The 14,401-nt window shown below is 41.5% G+C and overlaps 1 long non-coding RNA gene across 4 annotated transcripts in view; it reads right to left on the reverse strand.

Annotated features, from left to right (window-relative positions):
- The window catches only part of LOC115942204 (uncharacterized), a 19,051-nt gene extending 5,141 nt beyond the window's left edge, over positions 1 to 13,910 (reverse strand). The window contains exons 1-6 of one of the 4 annotated variants that reach the window (XR_004076819.2): positions 13,450 to 13,910; positions 12,627 to 12,990; positions 11,040 to 11,282; positions 9,606 to 9,889; positions 8,426 to 8,581; positions 1,837 to 2,007 (exon numbers count right to left, since the gene is read on the reverse strand). This is a non-coding gene — a long non-coding RNA (uncharacterized LOC115942204). Of the gene's footprint in view, positions 1 to 1,836; positions 2,008 to 8,425; positions 8,582 to 9,605; positions 9,890 to 11,039; positions 11,283 to 12,626 lie in introns of all 4 variants that reach the window. The other 3 variants (XR_004076820.2, XR_014144930.1, XR_014144929.1) reach the window with 3 other exon arrangements.
- Between the last annotated feature and the right edge of the window lie 491 nt (positions 13,911 to 14,401).

The following is a 14,401-nucleotide window of genomic DNA, read 5'->3' on the forward strand; positions in this document are numbered from 1 at the left end:
GCTTTCTATCTTCACCATCACCCCTCACCTGAGCTCCAGATTTGAACATTTAATGATCTACTTCATACTGGCATTTGGGCATTTAACAGGCATCTCAAACTCACCCTGTCGAAGTTAAGCTCCCGATTTCCATCCCCTACTTGCTTCTGCTCCAGTGTCCCCACCTCAGTAATCCCCTAGCCAATCACCAGACTGCTTAGGCAAAGCCCCCTTTCTCTCTCACATACCATGTCTAACCAGCATCTTCAAACTCTCCCCCAAAACATTTCTCGCCTCCTCCATCACCACTTTAGTCCAAATAACCATCAGCTCTTTCCATGCCTGCGGAAATAGCCCCTATTTGAATCCTTTTGTTCTTATCCCCTCGAAAGCAGTCAGAATTCTCTTTTGAAACTGTAAATCATGTTTATTGTATCCTTATCCAACACATTCCAAAGTAAATCCAAAGTCCTTACCATGACCTCTGATGCTCTACAGTGCAGGCTTTTGCCTGCCATTTACCTTCAGTCTTTCTTGCCGGCAGCTTCTTCCCATTGACGTCCCCACCTTGTTCTTCCCTCAGGGCCTTTGCAGGTGCTATTCCCTCTGCTTTGAACACTCTTCCCCAGGCTTCTCAAGCCTCTGCCCATCACTTGTCTCAGGCCTCTGCTCATCTCTTACCTCCCCATAGATCTCCTGGGCAGCCTCTCTGAAAGGCTCTTCCTCATTTGAAATCACCCTACTTTGCCTTATTTTTCTTCAAAGTACTCATCAACCCCAACATATATTTATTCGTTTAGTGGCATCTTAACCATCCAGAAGAGATTTAATTTTTCTTCTTCATCTCTGAATTCCTGTTACTTAGAATAGTGTCTGATGCATAAAAGACAGTCGATAGATGTTTGTGAAATGGATAAGTGAATGTCTCTACTTCCTTCCCACCCAGAAAACATAGCACTGGGGGCAGACTGAAGTTCAGGTCCTTGACTTTTTGATAACATTTACTGAGCACTTATGTGCTAGGAATACTACTAGCAGGTTTTTTTTTTTTTTTTAATATTCATTATCTTATTTAATCTTCAAACCCTATAAAGTATGTATTCCTACTGTCATTATTATTACTACTTCCTCTTTTACAGATGAGGGAACAACTCAGCAAGGTTCAATAACTTGGCCAACACAGCTGGTAAGAGATAGGTAAGTGTTGGGAAAGCCAGTTGCGAGTGGTTTGTTGACCCTTGAGCAACTGCTGAAGAGTGCCTTGGGCTGGAACATTCCCTTGTATGGAGATAAAGAGCCATCACAACCTGTGCTGCTGGACTTAGCTCCTTCTTTGGAACTATCTTTCCTTCTTCTGGGTTTGGCGTATACTCAGGGGCTCTCTCCCTGCTTTTTCAAGATCCTTATCTTATGTATATGTGTACAGGCAGGAGCACAGAGGTAAGCTATCTCTAAAACAGCTCTAAAAAAAATCTTTCAAGCTGTTCAGCCAAGGCTCCAGATAATTCCAATCTCTCATCGCTCAGATTTTTCCATTCTTAAGTATGATTTGTTTACTGTTACAAAGTGAGTCACAGGACATATGGAGAATTAACTCAGATATCTGGTACCATGTGAGTGGACAAGCTTTTTCCCCCTGAACACACAGGGGCACAGAATATTGTGTATGTTTATGCTGTCTCCAGGGATTTGGAAGAATTGGACATAAGGGAAAAAACTCCTGTTGTTCCTGACAACATTCAAAATTATATCCTGGAGGATCCTTTTAAATAAATAGAATTAACTTCTAGAGAAAAGAAGCTTGACGGTACTGGACTCACTGATGATATTGCTGGGTTTTTTTTAAGTCACACTTACCTCTCAAGATGCTTATAACATTGTCATCTCCAAAGAGATTCATTGCAGCAGTGTGTCTGCCGTGTTGATGCCCAAGAAATATTCTAATTCTGGTGAAGAGGTTCTTTATATTTTTCCCCTTGGAAAGTCATTCACATGGATATTTTGTTTCAGAATATTCCATTTTTCTTCCTGAAATGCGCATCATTATGTAAGACTTAGTATTTCATTTCTGATACCTCTACTTATCCACAACATGGTTAGAGATCAGTCTCTCACTATTCTTGTGAAACTTGGTAAGAGATTGAGAACAGAAGTTTTTCATATTTCATTGCTCAAGTACAAACAGTTGATTATCTAAAGAACATGTTTAATCCTGGTTGGCCTTTTCCTGCCTCCCCAAAGTCTCCAAGACAGAATCAGACAACCATGGAATGTTAGAAACAGAAGAGACATCAGAAACTCCAAACTTAATCCCTCCTTTTAGAGATGACATGACTTGCTTACGTCCACTGCCATGATTTGTTTCCAGGGAACAGAAATGCATCAAACTATTCACATGGGCAAGAAAAAAATTAGGAAAAGAAACCAGCTTCCAAAATGAACTGAAAATATAAACTAAATGGTTTTTGTTGCCCTCCTCTGTAACACCCACCCTCCATTAACAGAAACATGAGAAAGTTCAGAGAAAGCTCAGAGATTGATAACACCTGTATTTGGTGTGCAGTTTTTATTATAAAATTGAAAAGATTGAATTTGATACATTTATTAGGTCTTGGGCCAATTAAAAACTCATCCAGTTGTCTGTTTGCAACAGTGAGCAATGAACACAAGAATGACAATGACAATTCCCAACATGGCGTGTCCAAATGAAACTGCAAAAGGTTCTAGGACTTGATAAAATGGTTAAGATATTACTCATCTGGAGTACCATCCTTATATCAGACAAACTAGATTTTAAACCAAAGACTGTAGTACGAGAAGAAGAGGAACACTATATCATAATAAAGGGGTCTATCCAACAAGAAGATCTAATAACTGTAAATATTTATGCCCCCAACTTAGGAGCACCCAAATACATAAGTCAATTAATAACAAACTTAAAGAAACTCATTGATAATAATACAATAATAGCAGGGGACTTTAATACCCCACTCAACAGCAATGAACAGATCATCTAAGCAGAAGATCAACAAGGAAAGAGTGGCTTTGAATGACACACTGGACCAGATGGACTTCACAGATATATTCAGAGCTTTTCATCCATACCTTCTTTTTGAGTGCACATGGAACATTCTCCAGAATAGATCACAAACTGGGTCACAAATCAGGCCTCAACCAGTACAAAAAGACTGAGATCATACCATGCATATTTTCAGACTACAATGCTATGAAACTTAAAGTCAACCACGAGAAAAATTTCGGAAAGAGCCAATGGAGGTTAAAGAACATCCTACTAGGGGCGCCTGGTTGGCTCAGTAGATTTAGTGTCTGCCTTTGGCTCTGGGCATGATCCCAGGGTTCTGGGATCAAGCCCTGCATCAAGCTCCCTGCTCAGTGGGGAGCCTGCTTCTCCCTCTCCTTCTGCCCCTGCTCATGCTCTCTCTCTTTCTCAAATAAATAAAATCTTAAAAAAAAAAAATAGAACATCCTACTAAAGAATGAATGGGTTAAACCAGGAAATTAAAGAAGAAATTAAAAAAAAATACATGGAAGCAAATGAAAACGAAAACACGACAGTCCAAAACCTTTGGGATGCAGCAAAGGCAGTCCTAAGAGGGAAGTATATCACAATACAGGCCTACCTCAAGAAGCAAGACAAGTCTCAATACACAACCTAACCTTACACCTAAAGCAGCTGGAAAAAGAACAGAAAATAAAGCCTAAAACCAGCAGAAGAAGGGAAATAATAAAGATTAGAGCAGAAATCAATGATATAGAAATCAAAACAACAGTAGAACAGATCAATGAAACTAGGAGCTGGTTCTTTGAAAGAATTAACAAAATTGATAAATCCCCTGCCTGACTTATCAAAAAGAAAAGAGAAAGGACCCAAAGAAATAAAATCATGAATGAAAGAGGAGGGATCACAACCAACACCACAGAAATACAAACAATTTTAAGAGAATATTATTAGCAATTATGAGCCAACAATTTGGCCAGTCTGAAAGAAATGGATAAATTCCTAGAAATATATAAGCTCTCAAAAATGAAACAGTAAGAAATAGAAAACCTGAACAGACTCATAACCAGCAAAGAAACTGAATCAGTAATCAAAAATCTCCCAACAAACAAGAGTCCAGGGCCAGATGGCTTCCCAGGGGAATTCTACCAAACATTTAAAGAATTAATATCTAATCTTCTGAAACTGTTCCAAAAAAATAGAAATGGAAGGAAAACTTCCAAACTTATCCTATGAGACCAGCATTACCTTGATTCCAAAACCAAAGACCCCACTAAAAAGGAGAATTACAGACCAATATCCCTGATGAACATGGATGTAAAAATTCTCAACAAGATACCAGCTAATAGAATTCAAGATTACATCAAAAGGATTATTCACCATGATCAAGTGGGATTTATTCCTCGACTGCAGGGCTGGTTCGATATCTGCAAATCAATCAGTGTGATACACCACAGTAATAAAAGAAAGGATAAGAACTATATGATCCTCTCAATAGATTGAGAAAAAGCATTTGGCAAGATAAAGCATCCTTTCTTGATAAAAATCCTCAAGAAAGCAGGGATAGAAGGAACATACGTCAACATCATAAAGGCCATAACAAAAACGCCACAGCGAATATCATTCTCAATGGGGAAGAACTGAGAGCTTTTCCCCTAAGGTCAGGAACACGACAGGGATGTCCACTCTCACCACTGTTGTTCAACATAGGACTGGAAGTCCCAGCCTCAGCAGTCAGACAACAAAAAGAAATAAAATGCATCCAAATCAGCAAGGAAGAATTCAAACTTTCACTCTTCACAGATGACATAATACTATGTAGAAAACCCAAAAGACTCCACCAAAAAATTGCTAGAACTGATACATGAATTCAGCAAAGTCACAGGTTATAAAATCGATGTAGAGAAATCTGTTGCATTTCTATATACCAATAATGAAGCAGCAGAAAGGGAAATCAAGGAATTGCTCCCATTAACAATTACACCAAAACCACATCTAGGAATAAACCTAACCAAAGAGATAAAAGATCTGTACTCTGAAAGCTATGGAACACCAATGAAAGAAATTGAGGAAGACACAAAGAAGTGGAAAAACATTCCATGCTCATGGATTAGAACAAATATTGTTAAAATATCTATACTACCCAAAGCGATCTACACATTCAATACAATCCCTATCAAAATAACACCAGCACTTTTCACAGAGCTGGAACAAATAATCCTAAAATTTGTATGGAACCAGAAAAGACCCCGCATAGCCAGAGGAATGTTGAAAAAGAAAAGCAAAGCCGGCGGCATCACAATTCCGGGCTTCCAGCTCTATTACAAAGCTGTCATCATCAAGACAGCATGGTACTGGCTCAAAAACAGACACATAGATCAATGGAACAGAATAGAGAGCCCAGAAATGGAACCACAATTATATGGGCAACTAATCTTTGATAAAGCAGGAAAGAATATTCATTGGAAAAAAGACAAATCTCTTCAACAAATGGTGTTGGGAAAATTGGATAGCCACATGCAGAAGAATGAAACTGGACCACTTTATTACACCATACACAAATTCAAAATGGATGGAAGATCTAAATGTGAGACAGGAATCCATCAAAATCCTAGAGGAGAACAGGCAGCAACCTCTTTGACGTTGGCCACAGCAACTTCTTACTAGATAGGTCTCTGGAGGCAAGGGAAACAAAAGCAAAAACTACTGGGACTTCAAGATAAAAACTCCTGCACAGTGAAGAAAAACAATCAACAAAACTAAAAGGCAACCTTTAAATGAGAGAAGATATTTGCAAATGACATATCTGATAAAGGGCTAGGAGCCAAAATCTATAAAGAACTTATCAAACTCAACACCCCAAAAATACCTATATAATCCAGTTAAGAAATGGGCAGAAGGCATGAACAGACATTTGTCCAAAGAAGACATACAGATGGCAAACAGACACATGAAAAAATGCTCAACATCGCTCGGCATCAGGGAAATACAAATCAAAACCACAATGAGATACCACCTCATACCTGTCAGAATGGCTAAAATTAACAAGTCAGGAAACGACAGATGTTGGCGAGGATGTGGAGAAAGGGGAACCCTCTTACACTGTTGGTGGGAATGCAAGCTGGTGCAGTCACTCTGGAAAACAGTAAGGAGGTTCCTCAAAAAGTTAAAAATAGAACTACCTTTTGACCCAGCAATTGCACTACTAGGTATTTATCCAAAGGATATAAAAATACTGATTTGAAGGGGCACATGCACCCCAACGTTTATAGCAGGATTATCAATAGCCAAATTATGGAAAGAGCCCAGATGTCCTTCAACTGATGAATGGATAAGAAGATGTGATACATATATCACACACAGACACAATGGACTATTACTCAGCCATCAAAAAGAATGAAATCTGGCCATTTGCAATGACATGGATGGAGCTAGAGAGTATAATGCTAAGTGAAATAAGTCAGTCAGAGAAAGACAAATACCATATGATTTCACTCATATGTGGAATTTAAGAAACAATACAGATGAACACAGGGGAGGGGAAGGAAAAGTAAAAAAAGATAAAAACAGAGAGTGAGGCAAGCCATAAGAGACTCTTAACTACAGAGAACAAACTGAGAGTTGCTGGAGGGGAGAGGGGTGGGGGGATGGGGTAATTGGGTGATGGGAATTAAGGAGGGCATGTGATGTAATGAGCACTGGGTGTTATATGCAACTGATGAGTCACTAAATTCTACCCCTGAAACTAATACTACACTATATGTTAGCTAACTTACATTTAAATAAAACCTTGGAAGAATGAATGAATGAATGAATGAATGAAGATATTACCTCATAATAAAAGCAAGTTCCCTTAAAATAGCACTTCAATTTGCAGTAGTCACTCTGGATGGCTAGGTGAGGTTATTTATATTATTTTGGTCAATTATGTAATTGCTACCATTAAGTTTTCTGGGCAAATGAACTCATCACTCTTTGCTTCCACCCCTACCAACTTCAAGAATTGTCATGAAGATAAATCAGACAAAATGCATGAAGACAGAAGCTTTAAACTAGGGTTCTTTGGAAGTGCACAAGTGAATTGTGTGTAAGATTGGTGTATGCATATGCACAGAGCATTTTTCTGGTTAGAAGCTTTTATCAAACTCTTTTAAAGGAATCCATAACTCCAAAGTGGTTAAGAAGCATTTATAGTCAATCAAAAAAAAAAAAAAAGATTTCATTAGAGCCATTTTAGAGACAACCTCTACCTACTTGCCCCCGCCAAAGACACATACATAAGATAAGGATCTTGAAAAAATAGAGTTCCTGAAATTACAAGCATCCTTGTAATGCCAAGAAAGTCACTACCCTGCATGATAACGAAATTGTCGATGGCAACACCAGCAGACCTCAACCTGAGTCATAGTCAATTTGGCTACTTCGATCAAAGAATACCCTTTCTGTCAACACAAATAAAGCCTATACAGCCTCAGAAAATAAGAGTTTCTTTAGCTATCACTGCATCATCCCCTCTACCTGCTCCTCATAATCATTTCTTGACATGCACACTGACCCTCTTGATTTCTAATTCACGCTGGTAGTAAACAACAGATTCAATGACCTAGCAGCTTATTATTTCACAAGGATACATTGAGTGTCTCCCAGTTTCTGGGCACTGTGCTAGCCAGGGATGCGACAGCAAACATTACGAAGCCTGAGCCAACCAGAGTCAGAAGGAAGCCAGGATAGTGCTGGGGGGGGGGGGGTGGGCGGGGAGGGTACCACAAGAGGAGGGTACCACACAAGGAGAAGCACAGCAGGCCACACACACACAAGATGAACTCCTAATTTGGTCTTGATGATCAGTGAAGGAAAAGAATATTAATAAACATCCCTTAAATAGCATTCACTGTATACCAGACACTCTTCCAAGTGCTTTTTATCACTGTTTAATTCACCAAAGGATTCCAATAATGCTAGCGGAAGAACCAGTTTGCAACGCAAGGAGAAAAGGTCTCTGGAATGTTCCAGGCAGAAGTAAGAGCAGGCATAAGGCCCCGGGGTGGGAGTGTGGCAGGGCGGCTCCCGCCAGCTCACCGCGTCTCACTGTTAAGTACGGGAGTTTGCAAGCCAGTCCCTGCTGGTAGCTCAACGCCAGCCACGGCAGGGGTATTATTTTACGGAAGGTGGCAAATACCACAAATCAATCAGAATTGATTTTTGTCGTTGTTGTTGTTCGTTTGGTTTGGTTTTTGTTTTTGCGAGGCAGCTCATCAGCACACCACTGCCCCGGGGCGTGGGAAATGATGACTTGACCAAGAGGGTCATTAACCATTCTGATGCGACAGGTGGAATGGCCTTCTCTAAGATTCGATCCTTGCCTCTTGAAGATCAACCAAATGAGGTTTGTTAAAGACGCGAGTATAACTAGAAAATATCTCATACCGTTAGTCCATTTTATGTTGAGCTGAGGACACACCCAACCTGAAATTCTTTGCGTGTTTATCTGGGCGTCACTTCCATAGACAAAGTTACTTGTGTTTTTTTATGCAGTTCAAGGCCGTTTTGTTGACAGATGTTACAGTGGTATGCCAGTGTAAACTTAAAGGGAGAAAAGAGATGGCATGTTAGAATATCATATAAAATAATTTAATATTTTGGGACACCTGGGTGGCTCAGCCGTTAAGCGTCTGCCTTCGGCTCAGGTCATGAGCCCAGGGTCCTGGGATCGAGCCCCGCATCGGGCTCTCTGCTCCGCGGGAAGCCTGCTTCTCCCTCTGCCTGCCGCTCCCCCTGCTTGTGCTCTCTCTCTCTTTCTCTCTTGCGTGCATGCTCACAAATAAATAAAATCTTTTTAAAAATTAAAGAAAATAATTTAACATTTTACTGGCATTTTGACCCAATTTAAACTGAACAATTAGATCCCTACATTGTATCTGAAATATACATATCATCCTCCAGCTCAGTAGTTAAGCTAACCTAGCCCTCTCAAATTATGAAACCACTCTTGTTGGCATAGTGCATAGATAAAAGCAATTTTTATATCCAGACTAGATGCAAAGTCTGTGAATAAAGCACAATATCTTTAAAACTCTTAGGAAATCTTTTAGGACTAGGAGGAAGCTGTCCCCCATTTCCCTTCACCTTGAAGTAAAATACACACACACACACACACACACACACAGTGTAGATACAATCAGCCCTGAGAGGCAGAAGGACAGCAGTGTTTAATACTATGTTTCTAATGTATATCCATTCCCCTATGCTGAAACCTAGACTATGACAAAGAAGTGCCAGCTTTGATGTAGGGGAAGCTCTGAACTCTTGGAAATTACATTCGAAATTACATGGCCCATTTTGGAGCATTCAGAATGGCTGTGTCCAGAGCAAGAAGAGGCCTTTACAGAGTAGGGAGATCACTTTCAATTTTCTATGGGTTCTATTACTGTCTGTAGGCAGATCATACACCAGGTTATTTATCTGTTCATATATTGATTCAGATTTTTTTTCTGTGTAAATCTTCCACTTTGTTCAAGTTCCCAGAAATGTATTTACAGATTTTAAAAACAACTCATCCAAAAGACAACTTTTATCTTGGCCACCATCTTTCCCAACCAGAGCTTACTTTTTTATACGATCATTCTGGCCAGTCTTCCTGATGCCATCACAGCCTCTGCCTGAAGCCCAACAGGAAGGTCCAAAGCAGCAAATGGAAACTCAGACAGGGCAGAATGGTGGATTATCCTTTTCCAGCAAAATGTCACTGGGGGCCACGAGGAGCTACACCAGGCCAGTGCACATGGCCATCTTCCCTCATCCAACTATGCTGCTGGTGACCACCAACATGTTCTTCACTGCCTGCTTCTTCATTTATGAGGTCACCTCCACTAAATACACTCGGGATATCTACTGATTATGTGAAAGAGAAGAGAATAAGATGACATTTGATTCTATTATGTGCTAAACAATTCACCCATCTTCTTTCATTTACTCCTCACCACAAACTGCAAAGGAGGTGGATTTAGGCTCATTTTACAAATGAGGGCAAGTAACTTGCATAGGATTAAACATCTTTCATTTAATTACTCATCCATTCAACAAACATTCATTGAGTGCTTACTATGAGCTAGGTGTTCAATAAACAACAGGTGTTGGTTTTGGTAAACAACAGCAAAAAAAAAAGAAAAGGTCCAACTTCAGGTTGGTTTCAGTTTTCCTTGTCAGTGAAAGTCACAAGAATGGAAACTCAGGCCCAAGTGTTGCGATTTGGAAATGAAGTTCAGAGAAAGCAGTGCCTCTCCCTCTAATGAACATGTGTTAAGTGCCTATAGGAGGCAGGGTCCCATGTTAGAACTGTCAGAACCCTAATACTTGGCCTCATAGACTATCATTATTGCTTGAGAATGAAGAATTACCTTCTAATAGAAGAGAGGAAACCTACCATACAAAATCAATTAAAAAACAAAGCGCAGGGCTGTTCAATTTAGAAATGGGGGTGCTTGAAGCTTTACACATACCTCACCCCCCGCCAGATGTTCTGGGCAGAACATCTCAAACTGTAGGACACACTGGGCAAATCAGTATGGCGTTGATTCAAGAGAGTGGGCATTGGATTTCATGGCCCCTGGGCTGCTGGTCTGGGAAGGTGCTAGGGAGCTCTAGTCCTGGGACCCACCCGAGTGTAGACCTGGAGGACATTCATGTACATTATCCCACTGCTCTTCATAACCTTCCCTTGGCAAGGGCTGACATCCTTGGTCTTGCTTATAATTACCCAGTTGTGCTTGGGGTCTTCCTGGATGGCACATCGGGTGGGCAAATTCTAGAAATGCCTACTATAAACAATCTGAGAAAAACAATCTGATCATCTTCTCCTGCAGCTGGGAAGAATGTCACCTGATCATCTCCACTTGTCATCTGACAACCTCTGTCATCTGACCAGCTCTACCTGGTCTCAGAAAGGAATGACCCCTGGCCATCTCCACCTTTCATGAGATCATCTTCACGGGGAAGCTGAAAGGAATGTCAGCAAGCCCAGGGCAGGGGCGTTTACACCCACCTCTGCAGGTCATACATCGATTGTTTTCCTGATAGTCGCATGCAACGTGTAGAATCCTCGGCTCTTGATAATGTTATACATATTTCCAGAGGCATTAATGTTTCCAACCTTCCCACGGGTATGCTCAAATTTAACAGCATCAGAGCGATGGAATGCCATTAAAGCAGTCACCTTTGCTGATGCTATGAAGGGGTCTTTGGGCCAGTGACCACTGTATTCATCAAACTGGAAACAAGATTAAATCTGAAAACAAGATTGTGGGAAATGGTTAAGACATTCTTCAGAGCAAAACAAATGAAATAAAATATAAAGAACATCCCTAGTATTTATCAAGTGCTTATTTAGTTCATTCTAGCAGTCTGTTTATTCATTCATCCTATAAATATTTAGCAAGTATCTGCCTGGTGCCAGGCCCTATGCTAAACCTTGGGATAACTTTCAAAGAGTTGGTAATATTTCCATGATGTCGTACCTGAAGGAATTCCAGGGCATTTTAGGCTTTCATTTATTGTCATTTCTCCCCAGTTCCCTACCATTCCCTTTCTGAAAAACTGCAAGTCTTCAGGAAAACCAACAGGCCCTGGGCAGCAGCTGAATTGCCCTTGGGACAATCCTCAGTGGCCACAGTCATCACCACTGTCATTTTGAGCCAACCTCCCAACCTAAACTAGAAGAAGCAGATCTAGGGTGGAGGTGGGGCAGGATTTTATCACCTGCAGGCAGAAATCTGTCTGGGTTCTTCCCAGATAAGAAAAGGAGAATTGAGAAAGCCAATTTCAAATTAAGTTGGCAAGAGCCAGAGTGAAAGAGACAATATTCTGGCAGTTTTTCATTGGCTTCTAAAACCTTTGCACTTGAGAGAACAACTAAACCAGAAAGGTTAACACTTGGATTTCACTGGATTGCCTCAAGTGTAAAATAATGTGAGCAATTTTCTCTTCTAATTTGGGGAGGGTCACCAGAGTTAGAAGGGAAGTAAACACCTCCACCTGTCCTCTCCCCATCCCTCCTTCAGCTCTGTCCCACTAGGCTTCTGGGGCTCCCTTCCAGAATGCAGCACAGACTACCTGCAGGGTTGGGGGTGAGTCTCCCATTGTGGGAGCTCTCTGAGGGATCCAGGGGAAGAGGGGCTTGGGAGTCAAGATCACAGGCTTTCTGTGATCTTTCTGCTCTGTTACTCCCTCCAAATAAAGGCAATGAATCCAGAATTGTGTTTAAAAGAGGAAGTTGCTGGGGTCGCCTGGGTGGGTTTAAGCATCAGACTCTTGATTTGGGCTCAGGTCATGATCTCAGGATCATGAGATGGAGCCCCACTTCGGGCTCCACGCTGAACATGGAGCCTGCTTAACATTCTCTCTCCCTGAGCATGCTCACTCTCTCTCTAAAAAAGAGAGAAAAAGAGAGAGAGAGAGGCCCTTTACCTGAGAAGATTCTGATAATGGAAGAATTGCTGGTATTCTCCTTGACTAGAAAAATAGAAACATTATTCTTGCTCCCAGAACATGAACAGCTGAGAAAGCTGTGGATTTCTGCAAAGCCACAGCAGGAAGAAAGTGGAGAAGAAATATTTAAAAGGGGAAAACTTACTAATAAGAAGTGGGCCTCTCTGTTCTGGTTTCTGTAACTTCCTAGCTCTTCTGATTCATTGACATTATGAGCCATACAGACTCAGCGCCTGAGTCAGAAATTCATTTTGGAGACATTTCAGAATATCTGAATGGTCCAGAAGAAGGGGAAAAGTTCAAAACAGAAATGTGAGGTCCTTGGCTATAAGCAACATTCAGAAAACGGCCTCTTCAGGAGAGAAGCCAATCCCTGTTATACATGCAAGAGCTTGAACTGGATTCCATGAAGTTTCCGTGTTTTGTTTACAACATTTGAATGAAGAACCTTTAAGAGCAGCCTTCGCTTCTGCTCCCAGACTTCCACAGGACCCATTTTTATTTCAAGCCTTAAAAAAAAATTCAAAATGTATAAACAAATGATGGACAATCCATGGGGGGGGGGAGGGACACTTCATTACAGTAGTTAATGCGAAGGTGAGTAAGTCCTGTTTCTAAGGAACTGAGCCCTACATAGACCAGGAATTATACTATATAATTATATAATATCTTTGTGGAATTATACTTTACATAAGTCTCCATTTTGTTCTAATTTCATCAGTTCGGACAAACTGGATTGTGCTGCTAACTCAGGGACAATAAAATATTCCCATCACATACAGATTTCCTGTAAACTGTTTTGCAGTAGGAAAGTTAATAACGGCCTGGAGGCTTAAAAATTCAATTCTGTTGAGGCATTTTCCACATTTATTAACTATTTTTACCAGAGGTCTGTATGTGGGTTCTCTTAAGACATGTTGGTGGGAGAAGTGGTGAAGCTGTTAAAGCAAACAAGAAAAACAAGTTACCATTTCATTGTTTAGGCAGGTGCCAATGAGACTGGGGGAGGGGGGTGCTGTCAGGACCCGGGGTGAAGAAATGGGACACGCGATGACCATTCACTGAGAAGTTTTTGGTTAAAGGAAAGTTATCAGTATTTCATATGTGAAATCTAAAAAAAGACAAATGAATAAACAAACAAAAAAGCATAAACAGATCCATTAAGTACACAGAACAAACTGATGGTTGCCAGAAAGGAAGAGGGTGGGGGGATGGGCACAGCGGGCGAAGGGGCATAACGTGGGAGGCTCAAGCTTCCAGTTATGGAATGAAGAAGTCACAGGGATGAAAGGCACCGCACAGGGGATCGAGTCAATGGTATCGTAATAGCGTCCTATGGGGACAGATGGGAGCTGCAAGGGAGCTTAGCATGTTGTATACATTTGTGGAATGTATACAGAGTGGCCGAGTCAGCTTGAGATTCTCCCTCCCCCTCCCTCTGCCCCTCCTCCCACCACACTCTCAAGGGCGCTTGAGCGCACTCTCTCTCTGAAATAAACAAATAAATCTTAAAAAAAAAAAAATGCAAAAGCTCATGCCCTGCTCCGGATTTAATAAATCCGAAATGCTGGTAAAGAGGCCTGGCAATCTGCATTTCACCAAGGCTTCTCGGGGATTCTGACGCATGCTCCGGTGTGAGAACCAGGGGCCTAGTCTTACTGAACCACACTGGCAGCTCCCGGACCACACCGTGCTGGCCACCTCTGCCAAGAAGGTGCCTCTCCCCCCACCTCCACTCCCATTTCGCCGGGTCCTCCGCCTCTCCCCCAGCCCACGGTGACTGCCTCCCTCCCTGTGCTCCCAGGGAAGCGGTGAGCACTTCCATCATTCAGCCTTGCTGCAGCTCCGAGTTTCTGTGTCTGCCTCCCCCAGAGGCAGCGAGCTCCCCTCCCCGGCGGGGGGGGGGGGGGGGGGGGGGGG

Source organism: Leptonychotes weddellii, chromosome 4 (genome assembly GCF_054177405.1).
Source record: "Leptonychotes weddellii isolate Sample4059 chromosome 4, ASM5417740v2, whole genome shotgun sequence".
Lineage (NCBI taxonomy): Eukaryota > Metazoa > Chordata > Mammalia > Carnivora > Phocidae > Leptonychotes > Leptonychotes weddellii.